General features: G+C 35.3%; 1 non-coding gene across 1 annotated transcript; it reads left to right on the top strand.

Moving 5' to 3' along the window:
* The first annotated feature begins 2,705 nt into the window (after nt 1-2,705).
* On the top strand, nt 2,706-2,789 carry TRNAL-UAA (transfer RNA leucine (anticodon UAA)). The gene has a single exon. It is a non-coding gene; the product is annotated as a tRNA-Leu (tRNA).
* The last annotated feature ends 12,656 nt before the right edge of the window (nt 2,790-15,445 follow it).

Raw genomic sequence — 15,445 nt, 5'->3', positions numbered from 1 at the left:
CAATATAAGTTAAACGAAATCAGAAAAGGCTAGAACTAAAATTTAACTTTGCGGGCTCTTTCGGCTGCAAAGGATTTGTACAATGTCAAAAAGGATAGCTTTGAAGCTAACTTAATCTCTATGGATATGGTCCCAAGATCTTTAGTTTGCTAAAACTCTTTTCCTTACTTTACAGTCAAAATAAATATTTGCCCAGTTTTGCGCCCTCTCAATCCGGCGCCCGGGGTACAAGACCCAATTTCTTCCCCTTAGTTACGTCACTGGAATCAACAATATGTTTCATGATTTACAATAGAATCATTCTTCATCTATTTTGGGAATTATGAGCGAGTGTCGGTAATTTTATTTTTCAGAGTTGGCAACCCTACCAAAAACAGATAGAGATGAATGACATACAGAGTAGTCGGGATACGCAGGTTCCGGAAAATGCAGTTAATACTTCGAATAAGCAGTTCAAGAATAAACAGAAGCAGAAGGATACTAAAAGAAAACATACTTAAGGAGAAGTCCAAATGGTGATGAAAAAAGTGATAGCACTATGCTATTATCACTGCGTTCTACAACCAACAAATAATTTCATTTTAATTTACAAAATAAACCAGTTGAGAATGCTCCATGAGCATTGCCAGAACGAACTTAAAAAGAACCCTAACAGCACAAGCACATAGCAGGCATATGACTATCATGTTCCCTCAGGTACATGGGAATGTGTCCAGTATCTGCCTTATGTACTCTGAAGGAGATATCATGTGGATGGCAAGTGATAGTCACAGTCTATGTCCGCTCCTAGGCACATGCCTGACATGTACCTGGGGAACGTGCCTAGTATGTTCTAGTTATGTTCCCCATGCAGTAAGCGTCAATGAAACACAAAATGACTCCCTCAAAATATGTTAAATCGCCTATAAGCGTAATGCGTTTACATTAAGGTGAGTCTAAAAAAATAACTTTAAACAAATAAAAAATAGGGCTACCCTAGAGTGGGCGCGAAACACCAACCTTTGGATTACTAGCCGCGCGCTCTTCCGACTTTTTTTTTCTTTAAAAATTCCTGACTATTTTTTTCTATCTTAACCACTTCTCAGGACCACTAGACACGAGAGGGACACGAAAAACAGAAACATCGAGGACAGTTAAAATTCTACCCTTGCTCTTCAGAGGGACTCGAACCCCCAATGGGCTTCACCTTCACGATCATCAGCCTAACGCCTCAGACCGCTTGGCTACACCCACCGGCATCCGAGTTGGCCACTGAGGCGATGGAGACAACGTTGCTTGTAGAGAGGTAAATTGTTGAGGTCTTTCGAATTTGGCTAATCAGAGTGCTCCTTTAACCGCGTATATTCGACGATAACCGTTGTGATCAGATAAAATCTACTCGCCATGTAATTTTACAACAAAATGACAAGTTTCTATTTACTTTATTTCATGGTTCTTCCATATTCACTGCCAAAAGATCGGCGATAGGCGCGTAGCCAGCCCAAAAATGTAGGAGGGGGCGGTTGAAGTTAGGGGGGCCCGCTCCAACATTTTTATAGTTCATTTGCAAGCCTACCGTGAAAATTTTAGGGTGGGTCAGAAAAATATTAGGGGACCGGCCCCCTAGAACCCCTGTGGATACGGTCCTGTACAAGGTCCTGTATATATATATATATATATATATATATATATATATATATATATATATATATATATATATATATATATATATATATATATATATATATGCCATTGTATATATTATAATTGTTTAAAGAGAGCGCATTATTGCACAGCTATAGATTATTATACTATGCTTTTATCTGCACAACATACATTTGTGCTTTTGATCTGTTATTAATTCAATGTTATCTTTTATAATGACCCTCAAGCCAGGCCGCGAAAGGCTTGTGGGAAAAAAAGGTTTGTCACTTTGTGTGTGAGGTTCTGGAAAGAATGCCACCGTATTCCACTATACTGCCGCAGTGCTTAAAAATATAACATTTGTTGAAAAGCTAAATTTACTTACATATTATCTCATATTCAGGGGTGCCCACAAGGGGGGCTATGACGCAAACTGCGTCATTGAAATATTTGGGAGGTTAAAAACCTATATAAATATGTTTGAGGGGGTGTAAAAATTAATAGAAAAGATTTTTTCATGGAAGAACACCTATGGATAGACAATTGCGGGGGGTGCGTCATGGACATAAGGGGGAGCATCACTGTCATATTTGTAATATCTCACTTTTCCCTCCTTAAAAATTCTTTGCTAAATCTCCCTACGCCATGGGAAATATCCCTCAAACTAGCATCACTGCCTACAACTTAACGTCAAATCCGAGCCACACGAATCAAACTCATATATTCTAACCTTGTAGGCACGAGGGACCTCGCTATCAAGTGATGAAGTTGAAGTGAAAGAAAGGGGCTTTGAACCTATAGGCTTAAACTGCCAGTAGGCTATAGGCTTAAAAAGCCTTGTGATACATTTAGAAGAGAAAAACAACACCTTCTCTTCTGCTATTTAGGGCAACAAAAATTTCGCTGACTGCCAAGGACGACTGAGAAGAGAAACCCAATCAAACACAACAGAGATTGAAAGGGGAATGGCTTTTTACCTTTGTTTCATGTGACGTCATTGTGTTTACATTTGGCTCTTCAGGCAGCCAGTGTGTAGCATCAGTGCCGTTCGACAAGTGTACTAGCGAGCTTCTTTGTGTATGGTCAGGTTGGCCGAGTGGTCTAAGGCGCCAGATTTAAGCTCTGGTTCCCAATAGGGAGCGTGGGTTCGAACCCCACACCTGACACTATGATTTTTTAAACTTTAAAAATACATACAATACCATGGATATATACTAATTATAAAATAACTTGAACCTAGTTCAGATTAGTAAATTGTTATAGTACAACCTAATTTTTAAAATAATTGACATTTTAAAACTTAAGAAAATAATGTGACAAAATTATTGTAGTATCAGTGGTTTTGTGTTCCTTCCAAATCTTGGAGCTACCAGAATAGAGGTGAAGAGCAGAGGCGCCATTTGGGGCAGGACGGTAGCCAGCCCAAAAATATAGGGGGGGGGGTAGAAGTTAAAGGGAACCCGATCCAACCTTATTATAGTTCATTAACATATTATAGTTCCTTTGCAAGCCTACCGTGAAACTTTTGGGGGAAGCAGTGGAAATTTAGTGGGGCCCGGCCCACCTAAGCCCCCTTCGTGGATACGGGGCTGATCGGCGACAGTTGCCGCCTAATAAAGTTGATACGTTTCTTGCTTCTAGTACACAATCGCTTAGAAAAAGAAGCAACAAATGCATTAAATGTGGGAGATGAAGTTAGAACACCTAAATGTAGCATGCCTAGTACATCTTGTATCTGAAACAGTATGCACCTAAAGGACGTACCTTGAACATGATAGATATATGTCCCAAGTTACGACGTAAAAACAAATTACTGTTAGAGTGCGAAACTGAGCCAGGTATATAAATGCCATATTTGTGGTATTTACATAGTTGCAAATATCAATTAGGTGTAACAACTACCTAAAAGAAACAAATCTTCAATTATGCGCTTAATCACCTTCACTACCGTGTCTGCTTACTACGAACACATCCCCAGCGTGTACGCTAACATATAACCACAAGAGAATATAACTCAGAGTTTGAGAACAGTTTGAAAGTTCATTTCCGTAAACTATAAAAGGCAGTAACGTTCAGGCAATAATAGTCCACGTACACTCTATTAAGTCCACTTGTTCTATTTATTGGATATTATGGAAACTGCTAGTTAAACATGGCCCTTTTTTCATCTGACCAAAGAAATCTTTTTCTTAGAAATAGCTATTCACTGAATTAAAAAAAAAAGCAAAGAAGTATCACTTCAAATTGCCTGAACAAGATGAATGTGATATATAGGCACATTCCATATCGGTGTCTGTAAAATTTATGTATCGCAACGCAACGCAAAAATTGCTGATAACCTGTATAATTACCATGGCAATTACTACAAATTAAATGCAACTTGACGCAAACCACTGGGGAAAGAGGATCATGCGCTAACAAAGAATACACTGGAGAATGAAATATGACAAAGATTAAAACAAGATAATAATCCATACAAATGTAGTGGATGAATATGACATGTCCGACCTTCGTCAAGTATGGTGGAAGAAGCTGTTTGTTTACTTGTTCTTGACCAACCGCTAAGAGCATTTATAAATCGGTATGTGACTTTTATTATCCGCAATCAGTACATTCAAATTCACGAACGACAAAGAACTGAAGGATTCGAGGATACGGCTGCAAGTAACAACTATAATCATAGTAAGATAGTTCAACTAAACAATGATGAAAATAGTGGGGAAATTAGAAATGACTAAAACTGAATAGTTTACATCGCTCATTTCGAAATACAGTTAGCAGATTAAACTTACAAGAAATGACAAAAATCAATGGAATTTGGTGTTATACTAAGCATAGTTTTTTTTTGGGGGGGGGGGAGTGAGCATGCCCGGTGGGAATACTTCAGTTGATTTCTTTGATGGAGGAACAAAATATGATTGAGGGGAAATTCCCCTCATCCCCCCAGTAACTCGCATCCTGGTTACAGATGACTACTTAATTGAGTTTATTCATGGTATAGATAATCTGTTACTTCTGTTACTGTTTTTAGTTCGAATATTAGTTCATTTCGCACTGTGTTCAATTCATTCGTTATCACTTGCTTTTTATTGTATGTTTCCCATTGTACAAGTAGATCGTATGTTGAGCGTGCAAAGTTTGTTAGGAAGTACCTGTTTCATATAGTACTTCATTGTATGCATTACTCTTTTTATATCTCGATGATAATCGAAGATGATGAAGAAATGAACGCATCAATTATTCATGGTATCAATACGAGATGAACTGATAGATTGTCTGAACAGGATGCAAATGGCGGCGGTATATGATAACCCATGAAGATTGTGCGGAACAAATTTCATTTAAGTTATCAATATTCTAGTCTTCAGTAGTGCAAAACATGATTAGTTGTGATCTATAGATTATAACTAATATTTGTGACATTATAATACTGCAGTGTTAATTCCACAACCCACTTCACAAACATTTCAAGCACCTCGTGCATGGTGAAAAGTATGACCTTCTGTAAGTTTCGACGATCATCGATCATATTTTGGGTGAGATCCATTTTATATATTCTCTTCGTTCACTTATTTGCTAATTTACAATTATCTGATTTATTTGTGGTTTCACTTACATATACAAGAAATGTCATTATACGTTAATAATATCTAAAGTTTGTCATAATGGAAGACAAGGACACTAGTTACTCCGATTCTCCCTACCTTTTTGACTCAAACAAAATGGAGACCGAAGAACTAACGGAAGGTACTCCACCTTCCAACATAATTGAAACAAAGGACATAACGCCAACTTTAGAAAGTGGTGTATCAGCTACTGAGAAATTAAAGACTATCTTTTTCAATCCAGATAACAACGCTACACAGATTTCAAAAAGCAAAGATTAGCCTCACTATTTGGCTCCGTACTATATCTTTCTAAAATCTCATACAGAAGATATTGGCAAAAAACATAATGTCAATCAGTCACATGATTTTCTATGCGGAAATTCCTGGTATTGAAGCCATAGATAAAATTGGTCGTAACCTTATAAAACTCCGATTTAGATAAAGAGATGAGAGTAATAGCTTTTTAAATCACCCTATCTTAACCAAAAATAAGTGGGAAGAATACTTCCCACATCATCTCATCTTTTTCACAGATGTGATTCATGGTATTCAGACAGACATCACTATGGACGATTTACTCACAGATGTATATACAATGTGATGTACAAGTAACTTCTGCTCGACGGATCTTTCGTAAAAACAAACGCAATGAACTACAACCTACAACGACAGTTATTCTTACTTTCGACACTCAAAAACTTCCACTGGATATCAAATTGTATTACATGAAAAGTACATATATATATATATATATATATATATATATTCCTGCAATTAGACAGTGTATTCTCGGATGTTTCAAATTTGGACACAGAAAACGTAATTGTCGCCTAAATAAAGCCTTGTGCATCAATTGTGGTCTTCCACACCAGTTAGACACTTGTACTAATCCCGCCCACTGCATAAACTGTGGGGGAAATTATCGCGCTGACCTACCTCAATGTCCTGAAAGACTTCGTCAAATACAAATAATGGAGCTGATGGCTAGAGGAAAAATGTCATTTAATGAAGCGAATGCAATCATAAAACGACCTCCAGAATTGGAAAATCCAGTATACCGATTTTGCATTCATAAAGGTTTACCTGATCCTATATCCATTACTACATCCCCTTATAAATGCAATACTTTGTCTTACTCTTCAGCTTTATCATACACAGACATGCCTTCTGTGGAAAGTTTACGTAGAGACTCATCGGAATATCCTCCAGAGAAAAAACCGCGGAACCTACTGGACCATAAACCTTCACGGTTTACGTTCGACAATAAATCTAGAAAAATTGATATATCATCTCATGATATCGAATTTACTCTGAACTGCTCCCAACCCACTAAATCAAGTTACTCCCCTCAAATTTCAAACACATTGAAGAAGGACAGCAATAAAAACTTATCAAAGAGATGATGTATTTCGTTTCACGAGAAAATTCTCTTCTCGTCCTCACAATCAACAAGTTATGCCACAGAGAATTACCAATTGAAGGGGTCTACAAATAGGAATTTTCCATCTAAAGTAAATGCTTCTACCCTAAAGCCTTTCAATATTTCTTACTCGTTTCACGATGGTAAACAGTAAAAAAATCCAATGGACAAAACATTCCATATCCAACAAAAAGTAAAATAAACCCTCCAAAGGTGCCTCACTCCATTTTTGTGAACACCCTTGAAAATAAATACCAGTCACACCTTGACGCAATTTTACATAATATGTATTCTGTTTTGGACTAATAACTAATATGTTTATAGATAGATTTGTATTATTATTGTATTTTTTCCTCAATTGACAACTTAGATTATGGATAACAACATACTTAGAAGATTCACCGTACTTCAATGGAATCTACGAAGCGTCTACGGTATACTCTATTATTTAAGATTATTAATTAAAATATACTCTCCAGATATATTACTGTTACAAGAAACTTGGTGTAATCCAAAAATTCCACTAAAGCTTAAAGGGTACATCTGCATAAATCAGCTGAGACATGACTTTCATGGCGGAATTGCCGTCTGTATTAAAAATAACTTGAAGTTTCAAACATTTAATCTGCATTTGACTAATCATCACCACAATATCCAATATCTCGGTATCCAAATTTCTAATTTAAAGATGGTCAACATTTATATTTCTCCAAAAACAAAATTTAATATCTCATTTTGGCAATCTTTGCTTCTTAATAATCAAGACGTAGAGTATATCTTTGGAGATTTTAATATTTCTAATAAGATACGGGGCGCAAATAGAACGGATTCTGCGGGCAGACTATTTCTGAAAGTTTTATCGGAATCTCCATCTGTATATCTAAACAATGGATCTCCGACAAGAGTTCAAAATAATTCCTTTAGTGTTCCCGATCTAACTTTATCAAAATTTCCTTATTACATTGAAAATGAATGGATAACATATTTTCAATCACGAATAACATATTTACTACCCGATATGCCTCGACTCATATATTTTAACCCTCTTCAAACCAACAGCTTAATATTTAAATCAAAGTTACATGTGGCAACTGATATCAATTGGATAGATTACAAAATTATAATACAGGACAAACTACCTCAACAACGAACAGGATATTTTAAGTAGATTAAATTGACCTCCACGACTTTAAATTCTAAAATTAAAAATACGAAGAACAGGATTACCAACCAACAGAAACGACCATCTTGCAAACCTATATGGTGGAATATTGAATGTCAAAAAAATATTAACAAATGTATCTCCGTCTTTAGATCGTTCATATTAACCAGGTTTCCGTTTGATTTTTTGTGCTATCAACAACAGAAAGCAAAATCCAAAATTATAATTAACAAAACTAAACGTTAATGTTGGCAAGAATTTTGTAATTGTCTTTCGGAACGGACATCTCCGTATAAAATCTGGAATTTTTGAAAAAGTTTAAAAACTATTAGTCAATTAATGAAGATCCATTAACATCATATGATCTATGTTGGATTGGCTTGATATCTTTCATCACAAATTAACACCATGCTCAGTTAACAATGATCGTGCACTCATGGGACCTTACTTATTCAGCAATCCTAATCCAGAACTGGACAAGGACTTCACGATGACAGAGTTGGGAATTGTTCTCAAAAACATTCACAGAAATAAATCCCCAGGCATGGACAGCTCGGATACTCACATTACAAGCAACACCCATCTTCTGGCCTTCAAATCTTACTTAATTATTTCAACAACATTTGGAACTCTGGAAATATACCTCTGCAATGGAAAAATACTCGTAATACCAATACCAAATCTAAACAACCTTCTACTACGTCTAACAACTTTCGGCTGATTGTTTTACTCACCTGCGCTATGAAAAATTTTGAAAATCTGCTTTTAAACCGCCTTATGTGTTCCTAGAACATCATCAATTTTTTTCTTTCAACGTCACAGGATTTAGGAAAAACGTTTGGACTTACGATGCATTAGTGCTACTTATTTCAGACATTTATAAATCCTTTTTCACAAGAAGTGATCTTTCGGCTATCTCCCTAGACATCCAAGGGACATACGCTAATGTTGTTCTTGATATTCTGATTAACAAATGCATAAATTAAAAATTCTAGGGGAAATGATACGAATAATACACAACTCCTTAATTAACAGGAAAGTTTACATCAAATTGAAGAATTCTTACCCCTCTCCTAGGGAAACCACCTTGGGCCTCCTCCAAGGGAGCAAGTTAAGCCCGATAATATTCAATATCTACGTTTCAGACTTGCTGAATAACAAGTGGCCTCCTTGGAATATTATTGCATTTACCGGCGACGTTTTAAGAAGTACTCAAACTTCTAATATCACAAAAGTCTTCCAATTCTAGAACATAATTTATACACTAGAATTAAATTGGGCCAAAACCAGATTCACCATCTTCACCAGGAAGAGGAATATAACACATCATAACATTTACTTTCAAAAAATCAAGATTACATCAGTTAATTCAATTAAATATTTAGGTATGTTCTTGGATCGGAAAGTAAGTTGAAATAGTCATATACAGCATTTATTGCATGAATCCACTAAATATCAGAATCTATTAAAATGTCTTTCATCCAAAAAATGGGGATTAAATCCTTTTACTTTGACTGCTGTCCTCAAACAACGTTATATGTCAAAAATATCTTATGACAGCATCTTTTTTAATAGTATCAATTCACACTATCTCAAATTGGAACTTTATATACCCTAGCAAAAGTAATCTTTTCTCAGCCTACATTCTGTCCAAAGTGGGCCCTTTTAAGAGAAACTGGTTGTAATCCGCTACAGGTATTCATGTCCAAACTAGGTCACTAGTATATTAGGAACTCTTTTGGAAAAACAAGCTCTCCCATCGTTAGTAAACTGCAGCAACTAGATCAACTTCTACTAAACAGGAGAACTCCTTACTCCAAGAACAAACCATGGTTCATTCAAGATTTTATTAATCTAAAAAAAGTAAGTTGTTATATACAGAAAACACCTTCACTGCCATGCTTTGTTTGGGACTATCACACCAATCTGACGGAGATAAAATCACTTATTAGTAACTATATTAATATCTCTCATGAAGATTTAAAACAAGCAGTTTGCCAAAACATTTTAAGATTTACTATTAAACAATTTGAAGGGGATACTATTTTTATATACACCGGTGCCTTAAAATATCCTAATGTCACGGTTAGCGCAGCAATATATACTCCTGCAAGGTCACTAATTTTGAAATATAAACTTTCGAAATTCATGTCCATATACGAGGAGTAAGCTTTCGCTATTTGATAGGCTTTATTGTACATTAAACGAAACAAAATATTCAAATCGATAATCTGTTCAGATTCTTTGTTTACTTCTCTGAATTCAACGCATTGAAATAAACATACCTCTTGGCTTATTCTTAATATTAAATGTCTTCAACATGTTGAAAAATAAATATCACATTTACATTGAGCATAGCGCATGTCAATTAGATCCAAAGAGCAATACTATTGATGATGCAGCTAAAAGTGCATGTCATTAAGGACGAACTATTGGTATTAAACTAGCCCCACAAAATTTTAAGTATGTGATATCAGAAAGATTAAAAACAGATTTAAACTCTTGACAAGCGAGAAACAAAGTCTTACCAGGAAAAGTTTATAGGGACATCACTGATACTTCTCGAGATCCTTTACGCAAACATATAGAATCCTGGACAAGAAGAGAAATCATCCTCTATTATCGAATACTGTTTGATACTGCTTCATCTCCAAAAAAGTTATTCCAAATAAAAAGTAAAGAAATGTACCACTGCTGGTGTGATAAAGGATTAAGAACTTTAAATCATCTTATATTTGAATGCGATCTTTTACATCATGAAAGAGACAACTTCCTTCAACAATTACATACTATTCTAGGATATTCTCCATTCTCATCTTTTGGCCACAAATACAAATATTTTTTGGCCACAACAATTGAAATCTCTTCAATTGTTGATACAATTCTTATTGTACTCAGGACTTAAATTATAAAAAAGAAACATCCTCAAGAAAAGGAAACTGATCAAAATTCGTTTCATCTCACATTGAAAAAAATCCTTACCTGCTAATGACACTTCTGATTTAATTTATTGAAGAATTCAAGTTCCAAAATATTAAAAAAGACATAAAGATTTTGTTTCGAGCTTACAACTCAAGGAAGTAATATTTTTGAGTGATAAATCACTTATATTATCACTTACAAACTTTAACAAGTCAAAGATCAACTGATTTTAAACGACATAATTCTGAAAATAGTAAATCAACATCACAGACTAAATAAAAAATGAAAATACAAAGCATTAGACGACACAATTTGCAGGAATTTTGTAACAAACTTTCTAATAGGAATTCGCTTCAACAACTCTGGAGTTTTTGGAGAAAGTACACAAAGAATATCTCTAATACGGACACACCTTTATATCTTCGCAAATTAAATTGGGTAGACGAGTTTAATCAAAACTTATAAACGTTTTTTGTTAATAATTCACGCCTTTTATTACAGAAACAACTTTTCCATAATGAACACCCTATTTTAGATAAAGACTTTACGATGACAGAATTAGAGATCATGCTTGAAAACATAACAAAATCAACTTCGCCTGGAATAGATGGTCTATCATATTCCCACTTTAATAATTTATCAATAATAGGTCTTAAAATACTCCTAAGATACTTCGATAACATATGGAATACCAGCGTTATACCATTGGAATGGAGAAAAGGTACTAATTATCTCAATTCCAAAAGCAAAACATTCAATTGGCACAGCAGAGAATTACCATCTGATTTCGTTACTCCCCTGTGCGTATAAAGTCTTTGAAAATCTCATATTCAATCGTTTAAATTAGTTTTTAGAATACAATCAAATTCTACATAACAATACCACTGGGTTCCGAAAACACACTTCCACTTATGATGCTTTAGCTCCAGTAATATTGGATATTTATTACGCATTTTATAGAAGACAATATCTTTTAACAGTTAGCATTGACCTACAAAAAGCATATGATTCTGTAATTTTGGGTACACTCATAAACAAATTATATAAGTTAAATACACTGAGCAAAATTATTCGAATAATACATATTACATTAATTAATAGAAAAACCTATATAAAAGTTGTCATTACTTATATGTTTCGTACCAGATCATTAGGGCTACTTCAAGGTAGCAAATTAAGCTCCATAATTTTCAATATATATATATATACAGGGTGGGCCATTTTAATTAATCCACGGAAATATCTGAAAAATGATAAAACATAGAAGAAATGTTTGAAGTAAACGTTATATATTGCTAAGGGGGAAAACCATTTCCGCCAAAAGTACCCCTCCCCACCCCCCGGAAATGGGGGTAACGGGGGGTAACTTTGAAATGTCAAATGGGACCATGGGTCGAGTAATACCTCGTTCGAAAGGTCTTGAAAAACTAAGTAACGCTGTACCAAAATTTGTTTCATATGGAGCACCAGTTTCAAAATGGCCGCCATGATATAGTTCGGAAACTCCAGTAGCCGTAGTATGAAAACCATGGGAGGTAAATGAATGGAACAAAATTGAAATACGTAAATATCATAGGGCATATCGAATGGTGTGGTCCCTGTGATCCCAGTGGCCTCCCTGAAGGGGTCTTGGGGGCTAACTTCAAGATTTCAAATAGTAACATGAGTCGAGTGGTACCTCGTTCGATAAATCTTGCAAAATCAAACATCTTGCAGGAGAAAACGATTGAGGTGAAATGGCAATGTTGAGGTGAAAAGGCCGCCGAAACATAGTATCAGTGTCAGAGAAAAGGTTTAGTATCCGTAGTATGAAAGCGATTGGAGATAAATCAACAGAAGAAAAACTGGAGTAGGTAACTGACGTAAGGCACATCGAGAGGTGTTGTCGGGGTGACTCCACTGAAAGGTATCCGGGGCCAACTTGAAAATTTCAAAGAGCAACTTGAAGTGAGTAACATCATGTTACATAGACAAATGAATATCAAACAGCTTCTGTAAGAATATTTTCGACATGAGACACCGTTTTCAAAATGATCGCCAAGACATGGTGAATGTGTCTAACGGTAAGAAAACGTCTAGTGCCCATAGTATGAATACGGGTAGAGATAAATGAAAATAACGAAAATTAAATAGGAAAACCACGGAGGCGTTCCAAGGCTCGAGAACAGAGATACAACAGAGATAAAAATGTTAGAGTAAATTTGCCATAATGTATAGAGAGATATCCAAGTCCTGCAAAATAATCTTTTCCTGTGCTCTGTATGTGAGTGGGGTGGAAAGTAACAGTGAAAGTTCAAATGAGAACTCTACTTTAATTCGCAAATTAAGGCTACCTTACAAATAGCTGTGGTATGGTTGAAACATTTGTTTGTAAGGATGACGCTGTAGTGACTAAAAAAGGTGAAATTTTATTTGAATGGTAACGCATATCTGTATGGCTAAGTATGATTTGATGCGAAAACAGAAGGAACGTTATACGAAAGAAGTTGTCGAATAATGCAGTTGCTGGAACTTACAAACGTGTGAATTTGCTAATCTCCGTCGCCACAGAAACATTTATGCAATGCGTGCTGGTTATTCGGAAAGCATTTCGGGGATATACGTACACACTTTTTCGTCCCTCAAGCTCACAATATGACATGAGTGCTAATAGTAAATCAAAATGCAACTGTGGCCAAGAGCGCCCATGTTGTGGTTTCCAAAGGAGGCAAGAAAAAGCGACATTTCAAATATAGTTTCAAATTTTGCTGTAGCTATACTAAAAATTCTATTGAGTTTTCGATATTCCGAAGCACAATTTCCTCTAGGGGGGCGAGAGCCCCCTTTGCCCCCCTTATGGGCTCCCTTGACTGTGGCCATCCGCATTAACTGAGTGCACTAATTCTCTATCCCTGAAGTCTGCCTTCCAAACAGCATTGGGTAGGTCAAGCGTACGCCCGAACCGTTGTCCGGTCGGACATTGAAATTTTGAAGTTAGCTCACAAGATCCCTTCAGGGAAGCCGCTGGGATCGCAGAGGTCACATCATTCGATATGCCCTATGATATTTACGTATTTCAATTTTGTTCCATTCATTTACCTCCCATGGTTTTCTTACTACGGCTACTGGAGTTTCCGAACTATATCATGGCGGCCATTTTGAAACTGGTGCTCCATATGAAACAAATTTTGGTACAGCGTTACTTAGTTTTCCAAGACCTTTCGAACGAGGTATTACTCGACCCATGGTCCCATTTGACATTTCAAAGTTACCCCCCGTTACCCCCGTTTCCGGGGGTTGGGGAGTGGTACTTTTGGCGGAAATGGTTTTCCCCCTTAGCAATATATAACGTTTACTTCAAACATTTCTTCTATGTTTTATCATTTTTCAGATATTTCCGTGGATTAATTAAAATGGCCCACCCTGTATATATATATATATATATATATATATATATATATATATATATATGAGCTCCTCCGTGGCTAAGCGGTTAGCATACGCGTCTTTGGCGCGGGAGACTCGGGTTCGATTCCTGGCAGGAGCCCATGTGGTTCGGATTCCACGTTAATCAGTAGGCCCACGTCTCATATAGCCTCGCTGCTGAACGGTACGTACAACTCAAAAATCAATATATATATATATATATCAATGATTTATTTAAGTTAAATACTGAACCAATTCAATTACTTTCATTTGCTGACTATATATTAATTAACACTAGAAATCCGCATCGAATATTGTAACCTTAAGTCCGCATGGGGTCAAATTTGACCCCACACTTAATTTCACAGCAATTACGTTTGGTTATTTATTTATTTATTTCACTGATTTAGAGTTAATTAAAATATTTTAAATAATAGTAAGGCATCCATGCGCATAACGCATAAAATTATCAATATTTAATACAAAATATCAAGTTTTTATAGATACTAACTTAGAAACAGATTCTCTAAGTATTTTACTGTGGAATCTGAAATAATGTTGTACTAGAAAACATACTTTTTATTTTATATCCTATTCCAGGCCTACTCTTTTATTTATAACTCCAGAAAAATAAAAGTTGTTTTCATTTGTGAAAGTTTTTCAAAGTCCACTTGTTGTCTTTTGGGACTCCAACACAGTTTTTCACATTTTTTTTTATTTCTATTTCTGAGTTTACTGTTTTGTTTGAATAAATATTATAAAATTATACAAGAAAATCTCCAAAGCAAAGTCACATTAGAACAAAACAATAGAATTAAAAGTGTAAGAAATATAATAAAATTTATCATGTTGCAGTCAAAAAAGACCCCAAGCAGACTTCTAGTGTTAATACGCTGGCAACTTGGAGATTGGGAAAAAGAAAATAGAAAGCTTTCTTCAGTCACTAACTTACTGGATACAGTAAAATAGATTACAAATAAATTTTTTAAAAAAGAAGTTTATAATTTTTTCACGTCGGAAATCTATCCTATAACCACGATTAATATACAATATAATCAATTATCGAACGAACCTCATATCGAATATTTAGGATTATTATTTGATAAAAAATAAACTGGGACTAACATTCACGTTATCTTTAACAGGATTTGATTAAATTTTCAAGACTTTTTCAGTGCATAGCATCAAAGAAATATGGTATTAATCCTTTCAGTTTATTATCTATCCTAAAACAAACTGTAGTGGCTAAGTTTATGTATGGAGGAGTGTTTTATTCTAATAATACCAAACAATTTTACAAATGAT

Source organism: Thermobia domestica, chromosome 13, assembly GCF_964235325.1.
Source record: "Thermobia domestica chromosome 13, izTheDome1.hap1.1, whole genome shotgun sequence".
Lineage (NCBI taxonomy): Eukaryota > Metazoa > Arthropoda > Insecta > Zygentoma > Lepismatidae > Thermobia > Thermobia domestica.
This window is presented reverse-complemented; position numbering and strand designations above follow the sequence as displayed.